Raw genomic sequence first — 6,237 nt, 5'->3', positions numbered from 1 at the left:
ACAGTAGTTTCTGGCATATAAGACGACTTTCTAATCATGCAAATCATCTCCGAAGTTGGGGGTCGTCTTATACGCCGAGTCGTCCTATATGCCGGAAAATACGGTAAATATGAATCAGTTGCCAAGCATCTGAAGTTTGATCACATGACCATGGAGATGCTGCAGAGATTGTAAAGTGTGAAAAACAGTCATAATTTTTCAATGCTGTTGTAACTTCGAATGGTCAGTAAATGAACTGTTGTAGGTTGAGGACTACCTGTATAATTTTTCAATAAGACAGAAGGGGCTACTGTTAAATATGTGGAAAATAGCTGTAATTATTCCTTCGGATTTATTGAATTTAACCTAGACACGAAGATTACCAGATTCAGGTTTTGTCTTCTTGACCCCATCTTTGGGATTGTAACTTTTGGTCCAACACAACAAATGAAAGTTAAAGATGATCTTTCTGGCCTCTTCAAAGTTGATCCCCCCAGATTTAATGGTTGATGGGAGAATTGGTGCATATCACCAGCTTTGGTCTGGTTTATTTTTTTTTAATCCAGCTCTTATTCCAAACATTTATAAGAATTCCAGCTGAATTATTTCCCGTTTAGAACCAACACATCACTGTGTACATTATGGGGGGGGGGGGAAACCTTGTTGATTTTCTTTCTGACCGCCTTTCTATGTTCTGGGATCCCTCAGAGATTTTCAGAAGAAGCAGTATTTTGGCATTTGGTGAACCCAAAATAAAAAAGATTTGCTCCACCAACAGGCTGAATGTATTCCAGATGGTAGCATCCTGGTTCTTGTTCCTTCTGTAAAGAACCTTATTCTTGATAGACACTCGTGTGTATTCCGTGCATATCTTCAACAACAGCGCTACTGTTGAGTCCGTGGCGGGAAACAGACACGAGAAGCAGCTGGAGTTCTCAGTTTCTTTTATTCAGCGTTCAGCTTACAGGAAGATGGCTTCAGCCTCGCCCAAACGCCTCGCAGCCTCTTATATAGGCAACTCCCGGGTAAATGGGTTACTTTTCCCGCGCCAGCACCCGCGCATGCGCACGGCGCTGGCGACAGCCTGTCTGGTCCCGGGCAGCTTTGCACCTGCCCGGGACTGCCTGCAAACGCCCGAGCCGTTTGCAAGGCTCGGGACATAACACCCCTTTCCCCCGGGCTAAAACTACTACCAACATACAACATTTATTTTATACGACAATTTGCTCCCCAGTGCTCCCACTGTTTACTGGCTTTTGCCTTGCCAGCAATGTTATGTAATCTTCTAGGTACTTAGGAGATTTCTTTGCTCTCTGTGACCTTCTTAGCTCTGGGTTACTGGCATAAGTCCCCTGACTGGAGGGAGGCGTGAGCCTGTTCTCTCTACTGTGCCCTGGTGTCTTCCAAGGACTGTGCCCCGATGCCTGGCCTGCTTGCTTGCCCACCGGGCTCGTCAGGCCAGGGCTTCTGTTGCTTTGTGACCTGGTTGTCCTACCTAGCTGTAGACCCTCAGGCCCCTTGAAGTGATAGCCACTGCTGGGCGTCTCTGTAGAACCTCCTAGGTCAGTCCAAGACCTGTCAGGAGGCTGTCCATTCCCTGAACCCCATTCTGTGCTCGGGCTCGTGTGGGTTTCTGTACTTTCCCAAAACTCAGGTGTTCCCTGATTTGTGCTAGGGGTGTTGTAGTCGGGACTTGGCTCCTCGACTAGCTCTGTGTATGTTTGACCCCCTGTAGGATTTGGGGTAAGGTCAGGCCAACCTTGGGAATTGTGTGCCAGCTCTCTTGCGGGGAATGATTTGTTGGGATGCCCCCGGGTATCCTCCATTGCTGGAGTGCTGTGTGATGTGTGTGGAAAGTGAGTATGCCCCCGGGGTGACTCCCTGGCTGGAGTAGGCGTGAGTGCCTGTTGTGTGGGTAAGCTCCATGACTTTCTTTTCGGAGCAATTGCAGAACCTTGGGACGAGCCGTTTGTGGCTCCCTCAGTGGAGATGGGCAATAGCTCTTGCCCTTCCCTTTGCTCCAAAGGGTCCCCCTCCCCCCCTGGAAAAGACCCAGGAGTCTCAGCAGAAAAGTCTCACCTAGAGCGAAGTTGGTCGATGTGCCGACGCAGGACACGACCGTTGTCCAGGGCAACCTCGTAGGAGAGATGACCTGTGACCCTGGAAATAGAAGCGGGGACCCAGGTATGACCAGGCCCGTAATTGCAAGCCCAAACCGGGGCACCCACAAGTAGTTGTCTAGGTGCCCTAGGATGTGAGGTAGATGAAGGCAGTCTGTCCGGATGCAACCGGTCAAGTCTAGTAGTAAGTTGGCGCCCCCAACGAAGTTCAGCTGCACTTCTCCCTGTAGAAGTGGACGGTGTGGTGCGATAAAAAAGGAGAAAGTCAGCCAACCTGTGATGCCAGTCCCCGTAGGTGAGTCTCTTCAAGGCGTCCTTTGCGATGCGCACCATGCGTTCAGCCATACCGTTGGTGGACGGGTGAAAAGGCACAGACGTGGCATGACGAATCAGGTTTGCCTGTAAGAAAGCTTGGAATTCGGAGGAGGTGAATTGAGGGCCGTTGTCGGACACAATGACATCTGGCAGCCCGTGTGCAGCAAAAATCCCCCTCAGTACCTGAATAGTCTTTGCAGTGGTGGTGGATGAGACAGGCACAACCTCAAGCCATTTTGAATGGCTGTCACAAGGACCAAGAAGAACTGGCCCTGAAAGGGCCCAGCGTAGTCAATGTGCACCCTAGACCATGGGGACTGTGTTTCCTCCCATCTATGCACAGGAGCTTGGGGCATCTCTGGGCGAGATCGTTGGCACAGGTGGCATGCGTGTACCTTAGCCTCAATATCTTTATCTAAACCAGGCCACCACAAGTGGCTGCGTGCAAGAGCCTTCATACGAACAATGCCAGGATGACCCTCGTGGAGGGATTCTAAGACCCTAGTCCTCATTGAGGTGGGAATGACAACTCTGTTTCCCCAAAGCAGACAACCCTGAGAAAGGGACAGTTCGTTCCTTTTGGACCAGAAACTCTGAAACTCAGGACTAGGGCAGTGCTCAGGCCACCCGGACAGGACCCAGGAGCGGACACGTGAAAGTGTGTGATCTGTACCTGTTTCAGCGGTAACATCCCTGGCACTAAGAGGAGCTCGGGCAAGGCTTGGATTGATAGAATGTTGACAGCTGGCGCGGGGTCAGCTTTCTACTACTGGCAGAGGCAACCTACTGAGGCCATCAGCATGGCCCATTTCTTTCCCAGGCTTGTGATTAATGAAAAACATATGCAGACAAAAAATAGACCACCTAAGCATTCTAGGGGAAATGATGTGGGGAGTCTGCTTACGTGTGGTAAACAGTCCCAGCAGAGGCTTATGGTCAGTGAAGACCGTGAAATGCCTGCCATATAGAAAATCGTGGAATTTTTTAATTCCAGCAACAACAGCCAGAGCCTCCCTGTCTATCTGAGTGTAGTTGCGCTCGGCAGAAGACAGTGTTCTGGAGTAGTATGCTATAGGAACCTGAGTTCCATCAGACCTGAGGTGACTCAGGACAGCTCCAACCCCGTAGGGGGACGCATCACAAGCGATGCACACAGGGAGAGACTCGTTGAAATGTGCAAGAACACTGTTAGAAGTGAGCAAGGCCTTGACTTCTTTAAAGCAAGCCTCATGTGCTTGTGACCACAGCCACACAGCTTGTTTGTCTAGTAGCCTGTGAAGAGGCTCAGCTACACTAGCTTTATGTGGAAGAAAAGAATTGTAGAAATTCAGGAGGCCTAAGAAGGCCTGAAGTTCGGCCTTAGACTTTGGCCTGGGTGCTTCTAAAATAGCAGTTAGTTTGGATTCAGCAGGATGAATCCCAGCAGCATCAATTTTGAATCCCAGAAATTCAGTAGAAGGCACCCCAATCTTGCATTTGTCTTTTCTGAGCTTAAGGCCTGATTTCCTGAATCTTAACAGGACAGCCCTAAGCCTTTCAGCTAGAATGTGTGTGGAGTCTCCTGCAATCAAGACATCGTCAAAGTAGGGGCAGACCATGGTATACCTCGTAGTGTGTTTTCCATTACGCTTTGGAAAATCCCAGGAGCGACATTCACTCCAAACTGTAGTCTTTTTACTTTAAAGGCACCCCTGTGGGTCACAATGGTCTGAGCTATGGCAGCATCATCATCAACAGGCAGCTGTTGATATGCTTGAGCTAGGTCAAGCTTTGCAAAAAACACGCCCCCCCTTGAGAGAGGCCAGGATGTGACTGACCACAGGAACAGGATAGGCATGTTGCTGCAATGCCTTATTGAGTGTGCATTTGTAATCAGCACAAATGCGAATGTCCCCATTTGCCTTTAGAGGCGTGACAATGGGGGTCTCCCACGGGCTGGAATCAACAGGTTCTAGGATTCCATGTTGGATTAGTTTGTCTAGTTCAGTGTCAATCTTACTTTTTAAAGCAAAAGGGACCCTTCTTGCTTTAATCCTAATGGGAGTGACAGTGGGGTCTAGCTTTAAGGACACAGGTGGTCCTTTGAATGTGCCCAGCTGGGGGCTGAAAACATTTGCAAATTCTTTGCAGACTTCCTGTAGGTCGAGTGTTTGTAAGCTATTGAGTCCTGTGACGTGTATCCCCAGGGCCTCAAACCAATCGAGTCCTATGAGACTCGTTCTTTCACCCCCTACTACTAACAAGTCTAGTGGACCTTCAAAACTCTTGAATTGCACGTTAAGGGTGGCCTCCCCCTTAACACACACTCTTGAGTTCTGAAAATCAGTTAATACAATATCAGAAGGCCTTAACTTGGCCTTAGTCCCACTACTGGAACAAATCTTCCTAAATGTATGCCATGAAATGATGGAAAGGGCAGACCCTGTGTCTAGTTCCATAGATAATGGAACCCCTTGTAGCTTCACGTTGAGTGACAGCTTTTTCTTCATGGGCTTGTGTGTGCCTGTCCTACAGATGCTTCTTCGCAAAGCGCAAAAACCTACCCTATTCTGGCTGGGGAGTCTGGTACCCTTCAGGCGTTCTTCTTGGGGTTGTGCCTTTCGTCGGCCCAGACACACAGCTGCAATGTGCCCTTGTTTCCCGCATGCCCGGCAGGTAGCAGAGCGGAACTTGCAGTCGGTTCTCCTGTGGCGACCTCCACAGCCGATGCACTTGAGCGGAGCCAAAGAGCTTCCCTTCTGGTTTTCTTCCTTCGCGGGGTGTAGACGGTCGACTTCTTCGTCCGGATCCTCCTCGGAGTTTCGTCGGACGTCTTCCTGGTGCACGGACGCACCCTCTGCACTGCTTCGGATCGGCCGCATGTTCTTGACGGCGCCGCCTGCTGCTTCTTCTGCGGTGACTTCCCTTAAGGCGTCTTGGAAGGATAATTCTTCCTTAGCGAAAAGTCTCTGTTGTAGCTCTCGATGCCTTAACCCGCACACGAATCGGTCCCTCAGTCAGTCCTCGAGGTCCTTGAACTCGCAGGGCTTGGCGGCCTTCCGTAACGCGGCGATGTATTCCTTGGCTGACTCACCGGACCGTTGATCCCTTTGTTCGAAGGTGTGGCACCATGAGATAACGGACACCTTGGGGTTGAAGTGCTCCTTCAGCAGCTTCTTCAGGTCTGCGTAGCTTACAGACTCTACTGGGACAGGTGCTGCAATGTTTTCTGCGATTTCGAAGGCGTCTTGGCCGCAAACGCAAAGCAGGGTGGCCGCCTTCAAGCTATCTTCCCTCACTTGGTTTGCCTTGAAGTAGTTCTCCATTCTGGATACGTAGGACTCCCACCGCTATGGATGTGAGACGTCGAATTCCGCAAGCCTTCCGATTTTCGCCATCTTCGGATCTTCAGGAGACGGGTCTATCAGCCAGCCTACCCCCGAATGCGCACCGGATTGGCGGGCAGCTGCCGAGTCGACGCCGTTCCTCTTCCGCCGCTCAGGATTCCTTGGGTAAGCTTACACTTCTTCCTTTCCAGGTAGTGCAAGGCATCCCACCCTCGTCGCCAGTGTTGAGTCCGTGGCGGGAAACAGACACGAGAAGCAGCTGGAGTTCTCAGTTTCTTTTATTCAGCGTTCAGCTTACAGGAAGATGGCTTCAGCCTCGCCTAAACGCCTCGCAGCCTCTTATATAGGCAACTCCCGGGTAAATGGGTTACTTTTCCCGCGCCAGCACCCGCGCATGCGCACGGCGCTGGCGACAGCCTGTCTGGTCCCGGGCAGCTTTGCACCTGCCCGGACTGCCTGCAAACGCCCGAGCCGTTTGCAAAGGCTCGGGACATAAC

Source organism: Crotalus tigris, unplaced genomic scaffold (genome assembly GCF_016545835.1).
Source record: "Crotalus tigris isolate CLP2741 ecotype Arizona unplaced genomic scaffold, ASM1654583v1 scf7180000018165.1400786, whole genome shotgun sequence".
In the NCBI taxonomy this organism is placed as follows: Eukaryota; Metazoa; Chordata; class Lepidosauria; order Squamata; family Viperidae; genus Crotalus; species Crotalus tigris.
Note: the sequence above shows the minus strand (reverse complement) of the source record.